The sequence below is a fragment of the Moschus berezovskii genome, chromosome 7 (assembly GCF_049115385.1).
Source record: "Moschus berezovskii isolate FMDL1 chromosome 7, NW_MosBer_1.0, whole genome shotgun sequence".
NCBI classification, from domain to species: domain Eukaryota; kingdom Metazoa; phylum Chordata; class Mammalia; order Artiodactyla; family Moschidae; genus Moschus; species Moschus berezovskii.
The window spans coordinates 69,025,581-69,050,858 of NC_142466.1; the positions used below are offsets into that span (position 1 = coordinate 69,025,581).

The window sequence follows — 25,278 nt, forward strand, 5'->3', positions numbered from 1 at the left end:
TGTACATATGGAGCACATGTGTAAATATACCTATAGAATTAGTTCCTAAAATTGGAATTCCTGAGTTAAAAGATTTTTTTCAGTACTAAAACTTAAAAATATTTGATACCATTATACAGTTCAAAATTCATAAGATTCAAGGGGTATATGTAGAAAGTTTAACTTTCATTTCTGTCCTCAGCCTTCTAGTTCTATTCCCTGAGTTAACCAGTGTTATCAGTTTCATATCTATTCTTAAAGAACCATTTCCTTCCTTTTTTATATACATATGGTACCACATTATATTCATGGTTCTGTGCCTTGCTTTTAAAAAATTAATATATATCATGAAAACCATTCTCAGTCAGCGGTACAAAAGAGCTTTTTTTTTTTTTTTTACTGTTACATGCTATTCCATTAAATGGATGTGCCATAACTCACCTGTCCTTTAATGATGGACATTTAGGTTGTCTAAAATGTTTTGATGTACATTTAAAATTTTTCATAGATATTCCCAAATTGCCTTTCACAGAAATTTTATGAATTTATACTTCCACCAGGGCTTTCCTGGTGGCTCAGCAATAAAGAATCTGCCTGCAATGCAGGAGACCTGGGTTTGATCCCTGGATTGAGAAGATCCCCTGAAGGAGGGCATGGCAACCCACTCCAGTATTCTTGCCTGGAGAATCCCATGGACAGAGGAGCCTAGTGGGCTACAGTCCATAGGGTCGCACAGAGTCAGACATGACTGAAGCAACTAATCAGCAGCAGCAGCAGCATTCTTCCATCAATAATATATGAGTTTGTTTTTCCACATTTCAATAGCACATTATGAAAAAATTTTGATCTTTGACATTATGATAGGTAACGCATGACATTTTGATGTTAACCTTTATTTGAATTTTTCTTATTAGTGAGGTTGAGTATTTCTATCAGTGTTCAGTTCAGTTCAGTTCAGTCGCTCAGTCATGTCTGACTCTTTGCGACCCCATGAATCACAGCACGCCAGGCCTCCCTGTCCATCACCAACTCCCGGAGTTCACTCAAACTCATGTCCATCGAGTCGGTGATGCCATCCAGCCATCTCATTCTCTGTCATCCCTGTCTCCTCCCACCCCCAATCCCTCCTAGCATCAGGCTCTTTTCCAGTGAGTCAACTCGTCGCATGAGGTGGCCAAAGTATTGGAGTTTCAGCTTTAGCATCAGTCCTTCCAATGATAGGGTCATTTATCATTGCTCTATCATAAATTATCTATTCCTGTCTTTTGCTTATTTTTCTACTGGGTTGTTGATCTTTTTATTATTGATTTTTAGAAAAAATACATAATAAGGATATTATCCCCATGTTTGACACATGTGTTACAGATATTTCCCCTAATTTTTCATTTATCTTTTGAGTATGCTTATAGGGTTTCCCCTTCCCCTCTTATGCAAGATTTTTAATTTTTATGTAATAATTATTCATCTTCTATTTAATGTTCACAATCTTTCCCATATTTTCTTCTAGTGCTTTTGTGGTTTCATCATTTAAACATTTGATTCATTTGGATTTTATCTAGGAATAAAGAGTAAGATATAGGAAGCAAGATAGAGTTTCAGTTCTTTAGTTTTTTCAGATAGTCATATATTTTATTTAAATTTTAGAGCTTTTTGAGTGTCAAGACCACGTCTGATGCATCTTTCCATGCTCTAAAATGTCTCTCACTAATAATGACTAGCACTTAATGAGCACTTACTCAGGCCAGGATGTCTGTACATTCTTGTGCTGAATGACTCCAGGACCCTTGCACTTCCCCAGGACACTACTTCCCCTCACCTAGCACACTCAAAGGCTCCCAGTCAATGTTAATCGAATAAATGTATGTATTTGCATATACTAAGTTTGGGCCGCATCTGATTCAGGTGAGCAATTCACAGAATCCAGTCATGTCAAGTCAGTACTTCTGCATATCCAGGGTGGTTTTGGGCTATTACGTTGGACTACGCTTTAGCTCTGCCACTTATCTCTGACCTCCAAGCACATAGTTTAACTGTTGTGAGCTTGTTTTCCTTGTCTGTGAAATGGAGTAACAGTACATGGCTTAGAGGAGTACTGTGAGAATCAAATGAGATACTGTCTGCATAAGGGGTCTGAAGAATATCAAGGTGGTGTGCCTTAAGGGATTATGGTTCAAGCGTGAGTGGTGCAGATACCACTGATGACACGCCCCTATTTTGCATCTTTTTCTGGTAGGACTGAAAGAAGAGGGGGAAGCTGATGAACAGAGTTGTGGGGAAGGCAGGGCTATAAGTAGCTATTTCTGTTCCCCAAATGTTCATTCTCTGAGCATAGACTCAAATTCCCTCTGGAGCCGTACTAATGGTCACATTAGTATCAGTTGACAAAGTACCATATGCTTCTGAAATGTTCTCCCATTAAGTTCCATGGGAAATAGCAGGAATTCATGGTCCATTATAGGAAATCTGCCATGACTTTAGCCTCTATTAAAACATACTCCTAGATCTCCTAGGCTCTGGGGTGTCAGGCCATGCCCCCAGCTACATGATAATGCATAAGACAGAAAATCTGTAAAGTCAGGCTATCCTGTCAATTCTAGGCTCATAAAGTCATGTTTTATTTTTGAAAAAAATGAATGTTTTAATAAACATTATTAATTATTATTTTGTGGATTATTTTGTGAATGCTCTTGCTGTTGGATCTCAAGCTAATTAGCATGTATAGCAGTCATTATTCAGAGTCCAGATTATGAAAATATACCATATCTTCAGTGTCATTAACAAGTACACAGTTTTTCATAATTCACCACCTTAAATTTAAGATACCTTCAGCATTCCTTTGCAAAAAGTATTGTCTCTTTGTATCAAAAAATCTTCATCAAAAAGGAAAAAAGAAAAAAGACAGACACAAGCTCCACTGCAGACAAAGTGGGAGTTGCAATGTGCATAATAGTAGCTGCCTTTATCAAATGTCTACAACACCCATGATCATATGCTGCGTACTTTGTCCTTATTATTTAATTTAGTCCTCGCAACACCCTTCAAGGTCAGCATTATCTCCTTGCTATGATGAGAAAAACTGAGAGGTTACATTAGTTGTCCAAGGACACAAAACTCACAAGGGACAGAAGCTGGAATTCAAGCCTCATCTGACTCTAGCACATATCCTTCGCAGAACATCCCTGAGATTCAAAGCAGACTGAAACACAATGTTGCAGTACACAGTACATAGTAACAAAACGTGAAGAAAGCCTGTTTTTGAGAAAATCTAGGTCACCCATCTCTCTCCCTATCCTGGACTGAAAATGAAAAGAGAGCGCCTCCAAGACTCTCCCCTGTGCCTGGAGCATGCACCCTTTCCAGACTTTAGGTTGTAAAGGAGTGTTTTAACTGAGGGCCTCACTGGTGGCTCAGATGGTAAAGACTCTGCCTGTAGTGCAGGACTCCCTGGTTTGATCCTTAGATCAGGAAGATCCTCTGGAGAAGGGCATGGCAACCCACTCTAGTATTCTTGCCTGAAGAATTCCATGGACAGAGGAGCCTGGTAGGCCACAGTCCATGGGGTCATGAAGGGTGGGACACTACTGAGCGACTAAGTGAAGAGGGTCCAGGCTGGCACTGCCCCTTCAGTCAGGTTCGCTCTGCCTTTACCTGTCTTCCACATTGGGCTGTGTTTAATAGGGTTTGCATTGAATAAAGGATTCCACTGTCTCCCCTCAGCCATAGAAAAAAGCTGATCTAGCCCTATTCTCTCTTTTATAGATAAGGCACTCAGACCCAGAGCAGCTTTGACCAAAATTATCCAGACCGATCTCTTTCTCTTTAAGGTTTTAATTGCTGAGTTCTTGCAAGAAAACTATTTGGGTGACAAAGACAATCATCATGGGAAATAGGTTCCAAGAGCCTTTCTAGTTTGTTGACTGAATAGAGAATGGTCACTGACCCAGATTTAAATTCTCTCTTCATTGCCTACTAGCTGGATCTTGAGCAAGTTACTTAACATTGCTGAATCTCTTCAGCTGCAAAACAGACACCCTAATATCTGCTTATTGGAGCTTTGTTATTGATTAATATTATATTTAAAACACCTTGCATATCATAGGTTTTCCTTCCGACTTTCAGAGCCTTCTCATAGGCTGTTGTCTCTGCCTACGAGCTCTATCTTCTCTCTCCTTCCCCTGGTAGCTAACTTGTACTTATTTTTTAGATTCTTTCATTAAACTCCTTGGGTTTGAATCTAAGCTCTGCTACATACTAATTAAGTGACCTTGGAAAAGTTAGCTTTAGTTTTCTCAACTACAAAATAAAGGTACTAATTAATAATATAAATCCTGTAGAATTATGTTAAAATGAGATAACATGAATTGCTTAGAACTGTGACTAACAAGTAGTTAGAGACTAACAAGTAGGTCTCAATAAATTTTAACAATTTTGTAAGGTCAACAGAATAATTTTGCAGGGTTCCTTTTCCTTCATAAATAAGCTATTCACATTGTCTAGAAGCTTATGATATTTATACTTTATTCTTGGAGTTCAGAAAATTTACCAGGACATGAAAAATCCATTCCGTCAATCTCTGTTAACTGGTGTATTTTAGACAACTTACTTCTAATGTAATTATTGAAATGTAAAGACTTAAGTCTGACATTTTATTATTTATTTCCTGTTTATTCCCCTTTTCATTTATTGTTTCTTCTTTCTGCCTCCGTGTGGATTATCGGGCATTTGAAAATAATAATTTTATTTAGTTATCTCTTCATTTATTTTTGGCTGTGCTGGCTCTTTGTTGCTGCTCAGGCTTTTTTTTTTTTTCCTCTAGTTGTGGGAAAGGGGATCACTCTGTAGCTGCAGTGCACTGGCTTCTCATTGCAGTGGCTTCACTTGTTGTGAAGTACAGGCTCTAGGGTAGCACAGCTTCAGTAGCTGTGGCACACGGGCTCAGTAGTTGCAGCTTCTGGGCTCTAGAACACAGGTTCAATAGTTGTGGTGCATGGGTTAGTAGCCCCATGGCATGTGGGATCCTCTGAGATCAGGGATCGAACCTGTGTCTCCTGCATTGGCAGACAAACTCTTTACCATTGAGCCACCAAGGAGGCCCTACTTGGCATTTTTAAGAATTTCAATTTGATTTATCTATAGATTTTTTTTGAGTTTAGTTTTGTATAGATTTCAGTTGTTGATAAAGTATTAATATTAAACTATACATACCCAATATGTCAGCAAATTTGGAAAACTCAGCAGTGGCCACTGGACTAGAAAAGGGCAGTTTTCATTCCAATCCCAAAGAAAGGCAATGTCAAAGAATGCTCAAACTACCGCACAATTGCACTCATCTCACATGCTAGTAAAGTAATGCTTAAAATTCTCCAAGCCAGGCTTCAGCAATACATGAACCATGAACTTCCTGATGTTCAAGCTGGTTTTAGAAAAGACAGAGGAACCAGAGATCAAATTGCCAACATCCACTGGATCATCGAAAAAGCAAGAGAGTTCCAAAAAAAACATCTATTTCTGTTTTATTGACTATACCAAAGCCTTTGACTATGTGGATCACAATAAACTGTGGAAAATTCTTCAAGAGATGGGAATACCAGACCACCTAACCTGCCTCCTGAGAAACCTGTATGCAGGAAGCAAAAGTTAGAACTGGACATGGAACAATAGACTGATTCCAAATAGGAAAAGGAGTATGTCAAGGCTGTATCTTGTCACCCTGCTTATTTAACTTATACGCAGAGTACATCATGAGAAACGCTGGACTGGATGAAGCACAAGCTGGAATCAAGATTACAAGGAGAAATATCAATAACCTCAGATATGCAAATGACATCACCCTTATGGCAGAAAGTGAAGCGGAACTAAAGAGCCTCTTGATGAAAGTGAAAGAAGAGAGTGAAAAAGTTGGCTTAAAGCTCAACATTGAGAAAACGAAGATCATGGCATCTGGTCCCATCACTTCATGGGAAATAGATGGGGAAACAGTGGAAACAGTGTCAGACTTTATTTTTCTGGGCTCCAAAATCACTGCAGATGCTGACTGCAGCCATGAAATTAAAAGACGCTTACTCCTTGGAAGGAAAGTTATGACCAACCTAGATAGCATATTAGGAAGCAGAGACATTACTTTGCCAACAAAAGTCTGTCTAGTCAAGGCTATGGTTTTTCCAAGGGTCATGTATGGATGTGAGAGTTGGACTATAAAGAAAGCCGAGCACCGAAGAATTGATGTTTTTGAACTGGGGTGTTGGAGAAGGCTCTTGAGAGTCCCTTGGACTGCTAGGAGATCCAACCAGTCCATCCTAAAGGAGATCAGTCCTGGGTGTTCATTGCAAGGACTGATGTTGAAGCTGAAACTCCAATACTTTGGCCACCTGATGCGAGGATTTGACTCATTTGAAAAGACCCTGATACTGGGAAAGATTGAGGGCAGGAGGAGAAGCAGACGACAGAGGATGAGATGGTTGGATGGCATCACTGATTCAATGGACATGAGTTTGGGTAAATACCAGGAGTTGGTGATGGACAGGGAAGCCTGGTGTGCTGTGGTTCATGGGGTCGCAAAGAGTCGGACACGACTGAGTGACTGAACTGAACTGAATTAATACATACCCAACTTGTCACAGTCTATTGGTGTTGACATTTTACCACTTCAAGTAAAACGTGCCTTTAGGTCCCTTTGTTTAACCTCTCTCCCAATGTGTAAAAATGAAAGTCATTCATTTGTGTCCGACTCTGTGCGACTCCAGGCCAGAATACTGGAGTGGGTGGCTGTTCCCTTCTCTAGGGGATCTTCCCAACCCAGGGATTGATCCCAGGTCTCCCACATTGCAGGTGGATTCTTTACTAGCTGAGCCACCAGGGAAGCCCCCTCTTCCAATATAATTGTCTTAAATATTACCTCTATATATACTGAGGACATCTGGCAGTATTACATTTTTTGCTCCCACCAAATACAAATCTAAAAACTTGAGGAAAGTAATAATATTTTATCAACTAATATTTTTACCTTTTCTGTTATTCTTTCTTCATTGCTGATATTCCTAGTTTTCTTCTTTTAGCATTTCCTTTCTGTTTGAAGAATTTCCTATAGTTATTCTTTTAGGTGGATCTATTTTTCACTAGTTATATTGGTTTTTCATCTTGGTTTTTCCCGTTCATTCCCGAAAGATTTTTCTTTTTAACTGAGTACAGAATTCTCAGTTGCCGTTTTCATTCAGCACTTGAAAACCATTGCACCACTTCCTTCTAGTCTTCATGATTTCAAATGAGAATTCTGTTACCATTTGAACTGGTATTCCTCTCTAAGTCATGTGTCATTTCTCTTCACTATCAAGACTCTTTTGTCTTCAGTTTTTAGAAGTATAATTACAATGCCTGATAATTATTGAAATGTTCAGACTTAAGTCTGTCTGTGGATTTCTTTAAGTTTCTTTGAGCTTATCCCTTCTGGAGTTTGTGCAGCTTCTTTAATCTAAGCTTAAGCCTTTTGCCAATTTGGGGACTTCTCTTGCCTAGAAAATCCCATGGATGGAGGAGCCTGGTAGGCTGCAGTCCGTGGGATCGCTAAGGGTCGGACACGACTGAGTGACTTCACTTTCACTTTTCACTTTCACACATTGGAGAAGGAAATGGCAACCCACTCCAATATTCTTGCCTGGAGAATCCCAGGGACGGGGGAGCCTGGTGGGCTGCCGTCTATGGGGTCACACAGAGTCGGACACAACTGAAGTGACTTAGCAGCAGCAGCAGCAGAGATTGTTTAACTATTTTTTTTAATCCCTCCCTCCCTTTCTCTCTCTCTCCTTTCCTGGGACTATGATGATATGAACTTTTGTTTAACTTTGTTCTTTTATTTTCCCCCCAGGCTGTTTCATTCTGTTGTTCAGCTTGGTTAAATTCTATTAATCTGCCCCAAGACCACCGGATTTTATCCTCTTTTATCCCTGCTTTGCTATTGAGCCTATCCAGTGAGTTTTTTACTCCTTCTATTTTCCAGTTATATATTATTTATTTTTTTATAACATCTATTTCTTTGCTGATAGTTTCTAAAGTTTCACTTGTTTCAATAGAATTCAGAAGTGACTGTTTAAGAATTTTTATGATGGCTGCTTTAAAATCATTGTCAGATAATTCCAAAATCTGTAGTTTCTCCATTTTGGCATCTGTTGATTCTCTTTTTCTCAGTCAAGGTGAAATTTTTCTGATTTTGGTGTGATGCATGATTTTTACAAATGGTACTTTGGACATTTTAGGTATCATGTTCTAGATTCTGCATTCTAGACCTTATTTGCATCTTCTGTTTTAGCAAGCTGACACTGTGCTAGTGGGGAAAGGGAACACTGCCTCATTACCCATGGGCGGGGGTGGAAGTCCAAATTCCCCATTTAGCCTCTACTGACCAGAGGTGGGAGAATAGGAGTGTTGTGTGTCATTTTTTTCTGGGGTGTTTGTCTGAGATGGGTTGGTGTTATGACAAAAGCTTCTTCTTCTTCTTCTTTTTAATATTTATATATTTGGCTGTGCCAGGTCTTAGTTGTGGCGTGGAGAATCTTTGATGCAGCATGTGGGATCTTTAGCTGTGACACGTGGGATCTGGTTTCCTGGGAGCACAGAGCCTTGGCCACTGGACCACTGGGGAAGTTCCAAAGCTTCTGTCTTGTTAGGCTGCTCTTTCCCATTCCTTTGACAATGAAGATCAGACTTTCCTTGAGGCTCTTTTTGTCTGTTCCTACTGGCATTTCTTAGCTGTGGGCTTCTCTTGTACTCAGTCTGGGATGTATAGGAGGCAAAAAGAAAATCTAGGGAATTAATTGTCATGTTGTTCATTGAGTCCTGAGGTCCCTGGCTGGTCTGCTTTATCTGTCATTCAGAGTTTTCTTATGTTTGTTTTATACGTTAGGGGTTTAGGAGGAATAGGGAGAACTGTATCACCTCCATCTTGTCCAGAACTAGAATTCCTAGGTGTGTAATTTAAATTACTGCTGCTACTGCTAAGTCACCTCAGTCGTGTCCAACTCTGTGCGACCCCATAGACGGCAGTCCACCAGGCTCCCCCGTCCCTGGGATTCTCCAGGCAAGAACACTGGAGTGGGTTGGCATTTCCTTCTCCAATGTATGAAAGTGAAAAGTGAAAGTGAAGTTGCTCAGCCGTGTCTGACTCTTCGCAACCCCATGGACTGCAGCCTACCAGGCTTCTCCGCCCATGGGATTTTTCCAGGCAAGAGTACTGGAGTAGGGTGCCATTGCCTTCTCCATAATTTAAATCACTACTGTGTACTATTTAATGAGTCTTTTCTACCCAAAAATTCCATTTTCTGAAATTGTAAAATTCTCCTGTTCTTTGGCTGTTGCATTGTTCTTTTCTTATTTTTGCTCTATTTGGTACTCCTGTTATTTGCATGACTCCTAGATACTTCATCCACTTTTTTTTTTTAATATTTCCCTCACATTTCCATTTCTTTGTATTTTGGGATTGGTTCTGTGGGATTGTTCTCCCTTTTAATCTTTCAGACCATTAAATCAATTTTCAGAGGTGTTCATTCTGTTCTTTGCTTCCATAATTCAAATGTTCAAGTTTGAATTTTTACTTCCCAGAACCATTTTTACTCATTCTTATCACTTTTCCCCTAATCTTTACTTAAATCCTCTTAAAAAATCTTATTTTCAAAGCTTATTTTGTCTTATTTTAAATCTGTCTGATTATGAGTCCTCTCTTTTAGTTATCTACCTTGGTTTTTCTCCTGTAATTGATTGATCTCCCTAACTGAGGTCTGTGGACTGGTACCTCCTGTCAGATCAGCAATGACATTAGATTAGAAATAAAGTGCACAATAAATGTAATGTGCTTGAACCATCCCCAAACCTTCTCCCCTATTCCTGGTCCATAGAAAAACTGCCTTCCACAAAATCAATCCCTGGTTCCAAAAAGGTTGAGGACTGCTGCCTTAACTGATCTCTGATCTGCCCTGACTACTCATACCAGCTCCTGGGCAGGTCAGGCTCTTGTGGCCTCTTGGGTAGCTGAACAATTGTGAAAAGGAAGAAAGATTGCCATTTCTCCAGTGACCTGGTGGTGAACAAGGCTGGTCGGCTGGCCCACCACGCTGAGGTGATGTGGGAGAGGTTCCTGGAATCTTTAGACACTCCCAGTATGAACGGGGAAGGATTGGTCTTCTGTTAATGTGTAAGTTGTTTGCCACACGAGGGTACCTGGTTGAGATTAGGAGCTAAAATCCACTTGCTGAGCTGTTTACCCTGGTGTGGAGCTACATCTGCCTGAAAGAAGGAAACATTACTTCCTCATTTGCACAAAAGTATTGAAGGTGATGCCTTTTTGTAACCCACATGAAGATGCTATATAAGCTAGTAGTGGCCCTGGGAGGGGTAGTTTGACCTACTTGTGACATTCCCTTCTAGGGAAGCAAGCCCCAATGGAATTCACTCAGGGCTTTGTGCAGGAAGTGGGCAAAGACCGTTCTTTCTCAGTGCTAAGGGGCCCCATTCAGTTGGGCCTGGCTGGGTAGCTTTAGAACTGGAAGCTGTTGCTGCGGGTGTGCTAGCGAAGCAAGTACTTCCCAGGCTCCTGGGCCTTGGTACTCCCTGCAGTTTTAAAAAGTGTGGCAGAGGCACCATCCTTCTCCAGTCCTGTGCTGGCTCAGTCTCCCAGGGATGTTTGAGGTTTGCTTTAGGCCCCAGCTCTAGGCCCTAGCATCCTAATCTCTATTCAACATATGTCTCACAGTTTGAGTCACTTCTACAGAGAGCTGGTTGAGAGAGAGTGTCAGCTGTAGGGTGCAAGCCCCCATCTTTAGAGAATTCCCTTGGACAGTCATCCTAAAATTATTTAGGAAATTTTCCCATATTGCAATTCTATTGCAGTCATCTCTCTGTCCCACCCCCACCCCAGACAGAGATATATTACTTAGAAAAACCTGAACTCAAATCCCATTTACCAGGTCTGTGACCTCATACACATCATTTGACTTCTCTAAGTTTGTCTTAGTTTCTTTGTAAAAGGAGGGTCATACTGTTTTGTCTTCCATAATTCAAGGAGCTATTGAAAGAATAAAATGAGATGACTGCTCTGTCTGATGCTTTATTAAACTGTAAAGTACAATGAAAAGGTAAAGGAGATGAGTAAATGGGTGATGGTGACATCCATCCCTGGGGCTGTGGGAAGCAGGGCAGTGGTGTGAAGCCATAGTCTCCCAGTAGAATCAGAGCAGGATCAAGCCTGTGGGAATTGCAGCAGACATGATTGGCAAGACCAGAGTAGGGCCACCCCAGACACTGGCCACAACCTCAAGAACATGCCTTTTTAGGAGCTGATCTTCCAAAAGCTGATGCAGCAGAGGAAAAGATAATTTTTAAAAGATTAAAAAGGGAAGAGTAAAGATGCTAAAACCACTCATATATTTTCAAAGCTGTCCCTCAGAACACTGAAAGATTTATCATCTAAAGAATGAGATAAAAACATCTGACGGGATATAGAAAGATCTTGAATATATAGTTTTTAATTGTGATAACCATTCCCTATGCAAATATCCCATCCTTTTTCTCTGTTTCCAACCAAGTCATTAAGTCTATCAAATTATAACAGATTAGAATACCAGTTTTATCAAGGAGCAGAAAATATGATTAGGAACAAGAAAATAAATTTAAGCAGGCAAGCCTTATATGAGAGCTAAGGTTTTCCACACTCCCTGACCCTTCCCCAAGAAGGGAAAATAGATCATCTTTGGGAGAATGACTATGATAGGTGATCATGTAAGGTTTGGAAAATACTGGGAGACTGATCTCTCTTTGCTAACACACACAATGGACATTCTGGCCTAACTTTCTATTCTTGATATTTTACAATGAACTGAACAATTCATTTTTAAGACGTGAGCAGTGAATGTCTGCCTCTGTGTCCTAGAATTTTGGAAGCAAGAACATGTTGTTTTTATGCCATTGTTTTTCACTGTAGGGCAAGAATTTAATTGTCCTCAAGAGGTAATATAATCCACATGATAAGCACCTGGTTTCTTCTGCAGACAACAGCAGAACCTCTCTTTTGACTGAATAGTATTTAACTTCCTTAAACTCAAAGGATCATTTGGTTTAGGGCTCAAGAGACGTTGTTTGTCACAAGGTATCATTCCCTCCTTTTACAGAAGAGCCCACAGAGGTAGCGTGACTTTCCTATAGCCACGTGGCAAGTTTAAATACAGAACTAGGTTCTAGACCTGCAGGGTGACCACAAATGCTTGTATGAATGTTCCTAATGGTCCTGCTGCACTATTCCAACTGTCCATGAGTCTTGGCTCAGCAAAATCTCAGTGACACTATCTTCATTATAGTTCACTGTTAACTAGAGTTTGAAAATTAAAAACATGTCACCAGTTTATGTAGTGTAATAATACTGTCTTAACCAAACCATTCCATTACCTAACCAGTCTGGATTTATGTTTGAATCACTACACTTCAAAAGGCATGAGTTGCTAGGAGGGCACTCAACAATGCTGAATGAATGACCACTTAGAGGGTCATTAAGGAACTACGTCATTTTAGATCTAAAAGAGACCTTGCAGGTCATTATGTCTACTCCTCATTTCTTCTGAAGCCTGAAGAGTGAGGGCTTTCCAGAACAGAGCTGGAACTCCCCCCTTTTTTTCTATTTCCCAGACCAGCTTTCTTTTCTCCACCTGCACTGCTTTGGATTAATTTGATATAAAGACATTAAAATAGCCAGTTTACTTGTCTGGTATATAAAAGTAGTGTTTCTAACATCTCGTTTTAAAACGCTACTCCATACAAAATGAAAGGGTCAGGTTGTTTTTTTCCTAATCCTGTGGAATTTGATCATTCTGATGAAGAGCAGAAACTCATCCTATATCACTGCAGACAGTAAAGCTGAAACTTGAAGCAGTAAATGATTCTATTTTGAGAACAAGAGATATAAAGTCAGGAAGAGTTAGGCATTCTAAGAAGGAAATTGTATAGGAAAGCTTACTATTAAGTCAGCTCTCCAAAGTATTTGAATGCAAAGGAGATTAATACAGATAAGGGGAAGGTATGGGCTCTTAACAGATGACAAACGGCACATTCATGCCACAAAGAAAGCAAACTTTTAGCTGAAATGGAACTTATGGGAAGTAAATTCAAACCTCAGATGCTTTAGTCAGGAAGTCTCATTAGGATGCTACACAGCTTCTTATTATGGGTTATTACATAGTGTCACTAAAAAAAGAAGAGACATCTCAGAGGGACAAGACATGACCAAATAGCAATTTGAGAAATTTCAGTCTTGCCATGAAAGTGAAAGTGAAAGTCGCTCAGTGGTGTCCAACTCTTTGCAACCCCATGGACTATACTCCAGGCCAGAATACTGGAGTGGGTAGCTTTTCCCTTCTCCAGGGGATCTTCCCAACCCAGGGATCAAACCCAGGTCTCCCGCATTGCAGGCAGATTGTTTACCAACTGAGCTATCAGGGGAGGCTTGCCTTGCCATTGCTTGCTCTATAATAATATTGGATCATTAAATGTTATCCTCTTACCAAAAATGACCTCAGAATGACAAAAACAGACATTAAACAGAGCTGTCATTATTGAAATGACGGCTGTTAGGGTAAAACTCTTCTGAGAATCTAATATGTATTTTATTCACTGATTTATTCATTCATTCAACAAATATCTATGGAGTTCTAAGAAGACAAATGCTTCCCTGGTGGCTCAGTTGGTAAAGAATCCACCTGCAATGCAGGTGACCTGGGTTCAATCCCTGGGTTGAGAAGATCCCCTGGAGAAGGGAATGGCAACCCACTCCAATATCCTTGCCTGGAGAATCGCGTGGACAGAGGAGCCTGGGGGGCTACAGTCCACAAGGTTACAGAGTCAGATACAACTGAGCGACTAAATCACCAGCAACCACCATCAGGAAGACAAAAAGAAGATAGTGTCTTTTTCTAGGAGGTCTCAAGAAGACAGACATGTAAATAAACCATTGTGGTGGGGGTATGCCTGGTACTTTATTTGAAGAATAAACCAAGCACTTTTTGTTGTTCATTCAGCGAGTGTGTCCAACTCTTCACAACCCCATAAACTGAAGCATGCCAGCCTTCCCCGTCCCTCACCATCTCCCAGAGTTTGCCCAAGTTCATATCCATTGAATCGGTGATGCCATCCAGCCATCTCATCCTCTGTCACCCTCTTCTCCTTTTGCCCTCCATCTTCCCCAGCATCAGGGTCTTTTCCAAAGAATCAGCTGTTTGCATCAGGTGGCCAAAGTATTGGAGCTTCAGCTTCAGCATCAGTCCTTCCAAGAAGTATTCAGGGTTGATTTCCTTTAGGACTGACTGGTTTGATCTCCTTGTAGTCCAAGGGACTCTCAAAAGTCTTCTCCAACACCATAGTTCAAAAGCACCAATTCTTTGACACTCAGCCTTCTTTATGGTCCAGCTCTCACATCTGTACATGACTATTGGAAAGACCATAACCTTGACTATACAGACCTTTGTTGGCAAAGTGATGTCTTTGCTGTTTAACACACTGTCTAGGTTTGTCATAGCTTTTCTGCCAAGGAGCAAACCAAGCACAGCCCAGGCACAAACAAGGGACTGGGGGACCTCAGAGAAGAGAAGATATCTTTGACCAGGATTTAAAGGAGGAAGAAAGTTTGGAGGGCTGTGGTAAACCCAGTGAAATAGGGAAGCCTCCCCAGTGAGGCAGTAGCTTATGCAAAGTATTTTGCAGTATGGGATGAAGAATTCTGGTTGAATCCCAGTGCAGCTACTTTAAAACTGTGGAATCATAGGTAAGTGATGTTCCTTCTTGGACCCTCAGTTTCCTTCACTGTAAAAGGAGCATAGCAATCCTCACTGCGTATACTGATTATATGCATGACTAACAGTGCTAGCTACTGTTTCATCTCTAACAACTCTTTTTAGAACATGCCTAGGTTGCAGGTGTTCTTATTAAGTTCCCCTCTGCAGAGGAAGAAACCTAGAACTGAGAGCTTATAGAATTTTCCCAACATGACACAGGATAACACATGACTTCTTTGGGATTTGAACTCAGGCGGTTTGGCTTGAGACTCGGTTTTAGCACTGGGTTCTATGCCTTTTATTACATGAGATAGTGTGTGTAAAGCAATCAACCCAGTGTCTGACATAGAGTAATAAATTAATAAATTATAGCTGTTTTTACTACTGTAAAATATGATTGCCCTAGGAACATGAGGTCTTTGGTGTGCAGGTACGGGGTGAGGTGGGGATGGGGCTACAGCAGTAATGGGTTGGATCGCTGGGGATTTCATGCCATGCTAAGGAGTTAGAGCTTTAACACCAGGCCAAGAAGGAAAATTGGAGGTATCTTCAGCAGGAGAGTGACATCAGATTTATGGTTTAGAAAGGTCACTGGTAGCATGTGGCAGCACTTGGTGAAGCTGTGCTTCACTAAGAAATGATGAGGCTCCAACTAAGGCAAGGGCAGCAGGATCAAGAGATGATGTGTATGAGAGATGTCATGCAGACAGAGTTAACTGGACTTAGTGACCAATAGGATATGAGGGCCAGGAAGATGGAAGAGTCTAGAATGTTCCTTTGGTTTCTGGCTTAAGTCCCACCACCAGTTGAGATATGGAAGCAATGCAGTAGGGGAAAGATGTGAATTTGGTTTTGGCTCTGTTGAGACTTGGGTACCTGAGGGGCATTCAGGAGTTGCAGCAGCCAGTAGTGTCTCTGGGTTTGGAGCACAGAAAATCTCAGTTGAAGAATAGAATTGCAGTGGGTGGAACTTCTCAGTGAGGGTGAAGAGAGAAATAGGCACCAAGAGGGGACACAAGCAACCTTGGTATTTAAGCAACAGGCAGACCAGGAAGGCTGAACGGGGATGAGGGATCAGAATGGCAGTGGGAACCCAGGGTTTAAAGGTGAAATTGTTTATACAGATATACATAAAGCACCTGAAGATGCAGACACTTCTGGTATGGGCAGCTAGGACATTGAGAGGAACAAAATTCCATGGGCAAAATTTGTACTCACTGGACAAGAAGTTTGAGTTTTTATTTTCCTTCTTGACAAGTGACCTCCTCCTTCTTTAGGGAGAGTAATTTGGTTATTTTTATCTACAACACATAATGTTAAAGCTTAAACTTTAGAGATAATTTTAGATTCACATTCAGTTATAAGTAATAATATGGAGAGGTACAAATTTAACTTTTTAGCGGCAGACTATTTCCACCATGGCTTACAATTTTTCCATTTTTGTCCATTTTCCCTAATGGTGCTGATGGTGGGGGTAGAACTCTGTACATTCTAACTAGTGTTAGAATGGAGATGGGCCAGGGAAGGAGGCCCCAAGGAGTGAAGGGCTAACTTCACTCCTGGGGCACTAAGAGAAATGGGAGTTTTGGGTGGAGGTACCTAGGACACATTTTAAAGATGGAGCCTCTCAGGAGAGAGTTTTTGGATAGAAGCCTGGATTTGGGAATGAACCATGAGAGGGGGTCTGTGCTGAAAGCCCTTTCTTCATTCAGGCCAGGTGGACTTCAGGTCCAGCTACTGCAATGCTGCTGGGTGCTTTTGGGTGTGTGTGTGGTGGGGGTGAAGGACACACTTTCAAATTTATATCTGTGCTCCATTCCACCACCAAAATGATCTAACGTGCCAACCTGATGCCCCTTCTAACGTGCCAACCTAACACCCCTTCTAACATGCCCCTTCCCTACTCAAAACTCCCAGCATGATCCTGGCTGACTTTGCTGCTTCAGCCCTGGGCTCCTGCCCCTCCCCACTGGGCTCTCTCTAGCCCTAGGGTCTTTGTTTCTATGGTCCATGTCTGGAAGGCTCTTTCCACACTGGTTCACTGGCAACCCCCTTGGCCTTTCAGGTTTCTTTTTGGAGGGCATCTTCTCCAAGAGGCGGTATTCCTTCAGCCAGTGCAGGCTGCCATGCCCCCTTGGCCCCCAAGGATCACATTATGGTTACAGGAACTGCACTGTATTAGCAGTCCGCCAGGCAGTACATTCTGTGAGAGTAGGAACTGTGTTTTAGTCAAGGCTGAATCTCCGGTGTCTAACACAGTACAGGGACCTAGGAGGTGTTGAGTAGATATTTCCTCAAGAAAGAGTTCTGAGTATCCATCCTGCAAATGGGTAGGATGGCTAGAGAAGCGGTAGGACTGGAGCCAGTGGAGTGGGTGGGTAGCCAGGGAGTCAGAAGAGGGCTGAATGCAGAGTCCTGAGGGCACCCCAACATTTTAGGGCTTTGGGTTTTGAGGAGCCCTCAAGAAGACTAGGAAGGAATGGCTAGAGAGATCAGAGGAACCAGCACCCCAGAGACCAGGGAGTTTGCAGAGGCAGGGGAGGTGGTCCATAGTGCTAAGTGTGGACCCACCCCTTCTACCTCCCCTCAGCCCGAGGGCGCGCGCGCAGGCGCGCGCGCGTGTGTGTATGTATCTGTGTGTGCGCGCGCGTGTCTGTGGTGGTGGTGTGGGGGACAGTCGGGATCATCTGTGTCCCTAGAGTCCCGTGTAGCGGGAGTTCTCTTCAAAAGGCCTTGGAGTAAGAGAGCCTGGGGAAGGGAGGAGTGAGAAGGGGATCGTGACTCTTCTGGGTTCTAGTTCTGGCTGCACGCCACCCGTCCGGGTGAGCCTGGGAGCCCCTTCCTCTCCCAGCCTCAGTCTCCCAGTGGGTACCCGGAGGACGCTGCGCGCCCAGGCAAGAGCTGGCCGAGGCCGGCGGAGGCAGGGCCCGGGTGGGAGCGGGACCGCCCACTGCGGCGGGCCGGGACCTCCGAGGCCCGCGGAGGCGGCGCGCAGGGCTCCTCCCCCGGGGCGGGGGTCGCGGCGGCGGCAGCTGGCAGCCCCGCAGCTGCAGCCTCAGCACCTGCCGCGGCCAGACGGCGCGGGCGGGCGCGGCCGGGCCGTGCGCCCCCCCTCCGGCTGCAGCCGCGGCGCGGGAGGCGGAGCCCGAGCCGAGCCCGAGCCGAGCCGCTGGCCGAGCCTTGCCCGCGTCCGTGCAGCCGCCGGGCGGGGCCGCCCCTAGCCGAGAGCGTCAGCCCGCCAGGTCCGCGTCCGCGCGGGCGGCGCTTCCTTGCAGGTAAGGGCGAGGTCCCGGCGCCGCAAAGTTTTGGGGGGGACTGCTGGTCCCTACGCCCCGGGCCTGCGCCTCCGGGAGCTACGGGCTGCCTGCCCCCGCGGCTTCCTCCGCGCCGCCCTCCGCCGTGCGCTCCGCTTGCACCACCGGCTCCTGGTGACCCGCGCCCGCCTCCAGTCCTAGAGCCCCCACTCCCGGCGTGGGGCGCGCGTCTCGGTCTCGCTCAGGGCCTGCGGTGTTTAAATCTTTACACAGTATCAATGTATTGCTTAAGTTTTCGAGATCTGCATGGCATACTGCAAAAGAGCGGCAAACCGGGCCACCTGGGTTCAAGTGCTGCCACGGCCAGCGGCCAACTTTCTGAATGACCTCAGACCAACTCGCCCTACCTGATCTCTACGGCCACACCTGGACCAGGAGGGGTTCGCCAGGGGCGATCACCTGAAGCGTCCTGCTTTATTGCCACTTTGTGAGTCGCTGGGCACCTCTGAGTGTCTCAGTTTCACAGCTCCTTGGGGGTGTAGAGAAATGTTGGGACCTTACAGAAGTCAGTCTCAGGGGTCAAGTTGCTAACCTGCAGCAGCTCTGGCTGAGCTTTAGGAGGAGTGTTGAGTCAGCCTTTGGAAATAGCGGATGCTCCCAGGGCGGGGAGTCGGGACCCTGGCTCCTGGTGGCTACTCTGCCATCCACTGACTATGTGACGTTGGGCAAGTATCCCCTACCAGTTTTGCCGCCTATAAAAAGGTCGGGGCGGGTGTTGAGTGCACTAGCTGATCGTTGAGATCCTTCGGCTATAAACCTGGTGAAGTGAAATCTCCCGGTCTCTGTATTTGGGGAGGGACTATTTCACCAGGAATCCACGCAGCACTTGCAAATGGGCGTTTAGAAAATAAAGGAGACATTGGCAGTTTGTTTCGAGTCCTGAAATAGACATGGTAAGGATGGTGAATGCTCACCTTTCCCCCTTCAGAGCGTTGGACCATCATAAAATATTTAACGGCATAATGATTTGTTTTCAAAGTGGCTTATAGATCAGGAAGCATTTCTGTTTGTGAGTCGGTTATTTTAGTGAAAACCTCAAATAGTTGTGTGGGGGAAAAAATAATTCACTGATCTAAGGGTCCTAACATAGAGGCCAGCATCTCCTAGTTTCTAGTCTAAAGCCACAGCCTGAGATGTTTTCCAATCAAGACAATTTAAAATCACTTATAGACCAGATATCCTTTGGTGGATGTTCAACATAGCTGTGATTGGAGAGGCCAACAGTTAGGCAAGGGCATATTTTCCAGGAGAGGTGGATTCTGGTGCATCCACGGCAGAACAAACTCAAGGTGGTTAACTGTGACATCCTAGCAGCTGAACTTTGTCCTTTGTCCAGTCTCTTACCAACACCTCCCCCCCCATCTCCTGCTTGAGCTGCAATTAGTGGCTCCCCAGTGTGTGGGTGAAATCCATTACTATGAAAGGATTCTTATGGAAGTGATTTTATTATTTGATTTCCTTCCTAGACTTCCCGGTTTTAAGTTTCAAGCTTTATGAAATCAGAGGACTAATGAGAGTGTGTTTTGGGACTGGAGCAGGAAAATGGCAGAATTGTGGCACATAAATCATAAATTTGCCTCTCCTGAACCATACTCTGTAATTGAAGCTAATTTGTTCAGAGCCTTCGATCTCTCAGATGCCTTCCAGTGCCACCAGTCTTTCCCCTCTTCATTTCTCAGTGGTTCAGCAAGAACTTTCTCAACTCACTCAGGAGGAAACAAAGAGGTAAAATACTAATGAGCTCTATCCTCAAGGAACTCAGATTTTAGTGAGAAATAAAGAGAAATACCACAGGGCATTCTGGGGGCTAAACCCTAGGACCTCTGGGAATGCCATGGGGAGTGAATTCTAACTGGGGAGACTGGGGACATGTGCACCATGGAAAGTGGAAGGAAGAAGAGGATTCAACAGGTGGTGAAAAGTGGAGAGGTGGTAAAAAGTAGATCACAGAGCTGGAATGAGCAAAGGTACACAGGTCGGAAAGCACAGGGCCCAGATGAAGAACAGCAAGACTGGTGGAAGCGCAAGAGAGGACAGAACACCTCAGAGCAGAGGACAGTGGAAAGTGATTCAGAAGGCACTGACCCTGGGCCGGAATCCACACTGGTTTGGGGGTGTTGGACCTCTGAGCCTCACTTTTCTCCTTTGTCAAAGGGGAATAATAATAATTCCAGACTCACAGGGTTAAATGAGGTCTTGTGTGTAAAAGTGTCTAACAGTGTTTGCGTACAATGAGTGTTTGATAAGTTAGTTCCTTTTAATAGCAGATTCATAGGCAAGTTCCCTAAATGTTGAAGTATGTAAATAGTACTTTTGTTTTAGCAGTCTGTATTATGTTAGAGGGCTTCCCTAATAGCTCAGTTGGTAAAGAATCCGCCTGCAAGGCGGGAGACCTGGGTTCGTTCTGTGGGTTGGGAAGATCCCTTGGAGAAGGGAAAAGCTGCTCACGCCAGTATTCTGGCCTGGAGAATTCCATGAACTGTATAGTCCATGGGGTTGCAAAGAGTTGGACACGACTGAGTGACTTTCACTTTCACTTTTCATTGTGTTAGAACATCTCCACCAGGATGGAGTTCCTATGACAGTGTGATTTGTATTCAAGATGCCTCCTGATTCAAGGCATGGGGGCTTTTTGTTCTTTGGAGGTTGTTCGGACCATAACTGACATCAGCAGCGGCCGGTGAACTGCAAGTACTGTTCAGTGGTGGAAGGCTACAGAGGGATAAATTGGAAGATGGAATCTCTGCCTCCCACAAGCTTATCATTAGTGATCAAGGACCTGGGTCTGGAGGACTTGACCGTCAGACACAGTTATAAATAGGTCAGCCTTGTCCGTATATACTGGGAACTGGGTGCCTGCTTCATCTGCCTAGTGTAGGGAGGAGCATTTGTAGTAGTCAAGGAAGAAGAGGAGGACAGGGGGGTAAAGGACAGCATTGCAATACCTAGGTAGCACCATGTAGCCTCCAAAATACTATCCTTCATTTGCTCATTCAACAGTTATTCATAGAACACCTACTCTGTGCCAGAGAGTTATTCTAGGTGCCCCAGGAATACACTGGAACAAAAGGCAAGATCCCTGCATTCCTGGAGTGTATATTCTAGTTTGATAAACATAATAAACGAACAAATATATAAATAAGATAATTGCAGATGGTGCCAAGGGCTGGGAAGGAAATAAGCAGGGTAATGTGAGAGAAGGTGGGTAGTGGAGTGCTCCATTTGAGGGTGGGCAGGCAAGGCCTGTCTGAGCCATGGAGAGGTAGCAAGAGAGGGAGCCAGTCATGCCTGAAACTGAGAGAGGCAGCCCAGATCTGGAAGAGGTGGGGTGACTTTGTGTAGAAGTATGCAGACCCTGGGGCCACACCGCCTGGAGTCCTGGTCCCCCTGACAACTAAATATATTCCACGGTCAGGTTATATAGTCTTCTGGGTTTCTTAATCTATAAACTAGGGGTATAGATTAGGGTTGCTTTGAGGATTACATGTGTTGCTATATTAGAATAGAGCCAGGGATGTAGCAAGCTTCCAGGCAGAGGGAACAGTAGATGCAAACGCCTGGAGGTCTGAAGGAGCTTGTGGGTTCTAGGCCTAGATGGGCTGTCTGGACAGATGTCATCCTCACTGTTATAAAGGAGACTCTGGAGCAGGTTGTCTTCCCCTTGAACGCAAAACTATGATTTTGGAGTTTTGGAAAGAGGAACATCCAGTCAACCACCCTCTTACCATCAGGACTGGGCCCTGGGGTTGTGGTGAGCTACTGCTACTGCTTTGGGATGTTTCACTGTAGACCCAGTTCTGCAGGTAAGGCGAGAGCTGGTCTGAGAGAACTGGCCACAGTGAACTACAGAGGCTGGAGCCCTCGGGCATCCACAAATCAGTCTGCTTTGGTGGACACAGTTCAAGTTCATTAAAGTTGTTGACAGTTCACTTCAAAAACAAAACCTTGTCTCTGCATCCCTTCCCTGTCAGCTCCTCCTTTCCTCTCTGACCCTCCTTCACTTCTCCTTTCCCTTATCTCCTCTCTCTCGCTGCAACTCTGAAGGTACCCAGGGCACCCCCATAGATGTGCCCAGGGGAAGCTTGACTGGGGCTGAGCCCATGGTGGCACCAAAGCTAGCCTTGCCTGCCCACTGTGGGATCCCTGATAGGCAGCGTGCCCCTCCCCCTCCAAGCCAGGAGCCGCACAGCAGGGGAGAATGGTCATCTGGGACCTACCTGTTCCCTTGATCCCTCCATCCTTAAATCAATCACTCATCAAGTCCTGTCATTTTTACTTCTAAAGTCTCTCTCAAACACATCCTCCTCCTTCCACTAGAGAGTGTCAGGCTTGTGTCTTCTAACATGTGGTCCAGAGGCCTTCAGTGGGTCCCTTGTATATGGAGAATGAAGTCCAGGGACCTCAGCCTGGCAGACACGATGGGGTGTCTTCATCCTGCCTCCGTGCCTCTCCTCCTTCACCCTGTCCCCCATGCATAATCCCTCCCCCGCCCCCCGCCCAGGGCTAGGGCTTTGCTCATCCATCCATGTGGCCCCTCTGCCTAGCATTCACCTCAGCCCTGGTGGTCTTGCCCTTGCCTGAAGGCCCAGCTCAAATCTGATTTGTCCTGGGAATTGTCTTCCTTATCCCCTTGTCCCAGGCAGGATCTTCGTCTTCACCTGACTTCCCACCTCTGCAGTTAGTACCTCTTATAAAGCAGCATCACTGTCAGCCTTAAAGGATTCTGTGTGTGGCCACTTGTGTTTCTGGCCATGGCCTTGAGAAGTCCCTGGGAGGGTGGGCATAACCCCCCTCTTACCTCTACCCCACAGCCTTTCTCACAGAGCCCAGCCCTAGTGATGACTTTGCCATATTGGAGTAACAGAAACTGGTGATTTTATGAGTTCTGAAATGGTTTGAGTCAGGCCAGAAACAGGATGCTAATGCACAGGGGGTTGTGGTCCTCAGCTAAATTCCCTTGTGACATTCAGATGCCTCGAAATGTAGGCCCTTCGTTTGATGAAGGCGTGATGTAATCTCAGAGATGAGTCTGAGTTTTGAGTTTAGCTTCTTCAGTATGGCCTATTTTATTAAATGGGCCTCCCTGGTAGCTTATTGGTAAAGAATCTACCTTCAAGGCAGGAGATGCAGGTTCGATCCCTAAGTTGGGAAGAACCCCTGAGAAGGAAATGGCAACCTGCTCCAGTTTTCTTACCTGGGAAATCCCATAGACAGAGGAGCCTGGCAGGCTACAGTCTACAGGGTCACTAGCGTGTAAGTGTCAGACACAACTTAGTGACTAAACAACCCATTTTAATAAATATGTAAAATTTGAAATTTCAAGTTAGACAGACTTGGTAATAATTGTTCATATTGTAGAAGGATTCCGCCCTATACTCAAAGATTTGATGTGGGAAACTCAAATACCAAGCATGCCTGTGTACTTAACACCCATCAGTATGTAAAATTCTGACTTATGTGCAGCTGTTGTAGCTGTACTTCTACGATAGTCCAAGATACACACCAAACTTACCACACATTCACGGAAGCAGGGTGAAACAGTCTTACATTTATTTTGGTAACTACAGATTATATTATGCAGCTCTACAAACATAAAGATTTTTTATACAAAGTTAACTATCTGCTTGAAGGACCATGGGCAGCCTAATTTAGTGCCTGGCTGATTGATGTGAGGGCAGTAGCCAGTTATGTTCACTAAAGTGAAACAAAATTCTCAGGGACCCACTTGATGTTTGGAGACCTTTTTGCCAGTGGTTAGAAATGGTTCAGGCTTCCAGTCTTTTCACAAACTGGCTGCTAAATGATGTGTGTGCTTAACACTGGTTCTTATGGGGAAAAAAAGAAGGAAAAACTCTAATTACAGGCTAGAAATGGTATGGTGGTAAATCTAAAAGTATGAAAGTGTGTTCTTTTGACTTCTCTTGAGGAATGATTGGAGAAGCTCAGCCTTTTCAGCAAAAGGGTAACATGGCAAACTGTCAAAATCCTGAACAGAAAGAGCTTCAGAGGAATTCATCTGGATGCAACAGTGCTTAGTTCTCTGAGACTTAGACTTAAGAGAAGACAGATGTGCCGGCAGATGTGAAATACTGCACTTCCTGTTCTCTGAGTATCCAGAATGTAGGGTGTAGGCTAGAACTTGTAACAACTAGTGGTAACAATGCCAACCGCTGTCCCCGCCGAGTGACCTGAGGCTAGTACCTGTGAGTATCGTGTGAGCGTCGACGTGGTTAAACTTCTGAGTTACTGTCTGGTTGTTCAGTTTATTCCACATATAGGATTCAGAAGGATGCAAGAGGAAAAGCAGTTATCAAAATAAAGATGAGGGTGCCATTTATTTGTTCTTATGAAAGTAATTTAGTGGGTAGTTGGAGTCTGTGTTCTCTCTGGTTTTCCCTGGAGAAGGGCATCAAGCCCAGGCTGTCCATGTCCAGGGTTCCTCTGGGACTGGTGCACGTGCTGTTGACCCCTGGCTGGCTTACAGGTGATGTCTGTACAGAAGTATATGTTTTTCCTCTTCCTTCCTCCTTGGGGATGAGGGACATTTTGAATATAGAAACAGGAAGAATTGATTGTTTTCTTTTCGGAGTTCATTCCTGGGCAGTGGCAGTACTCAGTGCTTCACAAAAGCTGGGTAAGGTTTTAGTGAGAGTGTTCCCTGTCTGTATGCCGAAAACTTAGATTCACACAGGATATTTTAGCCACAAGGCGCAGGCCTTCAAACAAAGTTGCCAACCCTGGAGAAGGTCAAGTGTAGCCTTTGTTTGGTGCAGGAATTTCACTAGCACACCCAGCCTCTGTGCGTGGACCTGCCTGTCCCTGAGGCATTCCTAGTCCCTTGTCAGTTGGCTCTGATTATTAGAAGGTTCTTCATTATGCTGAACCCAGCTCTTCCTCCAGGCAATGGCTGCCCCATTGGCCTTGATTCTGCTCTTTGAAGCCCTGTACAAAAATCCATTTCTTCTTTCCCATGACAGCCTTTTTAGCCATTTGGACATTCAAAGACAGGGGTCAGGTTCCCAGAGTCTTTACTTCTTTAGTCAGAATGCCCCCAATTTATTCAGTCCCCTGGAAAGGACAGAGCTGAGAATTGGACCCAGCTGTGCAGGTGGGGTCCAGGAGCCTCACTTCAGAGTCTGTCCTTGTATTAACACAGCCTGTGGCCCAGTTGGGCTCCCTGTGGG

At 44.2% G+C, this 25,278-nt stretch overlaps 1 protein-coding gene across 2 annotated transcripts in view; it reads left to right on the forward strand.

The window, feature by feature from the left end:
- FRMPD1 (FERM and PDZ domain containing 1) overlaps positions 1-25,278 on the forward strand; it is a 162,646-nt gene that overhangs the window by 33,791 nt on the left and 103,577 nt on the right. Inside the window, exon 1 of one of the 2 annotated variants that reach the window (XM_055427076.2) lies at positions 17,924-18,055. The exons of the other annotated variant lie outside the window; for it this stretch is intronic. The gene's annotated coding sequence lies outside the window, so the exon portion shown is untranslated. Of the gene's footprint in view, positions 1-17,923; positions 18,056-25,278 lie in introns of those variants that run through there. 2 annotated transcript variants of the gene reach the window in all.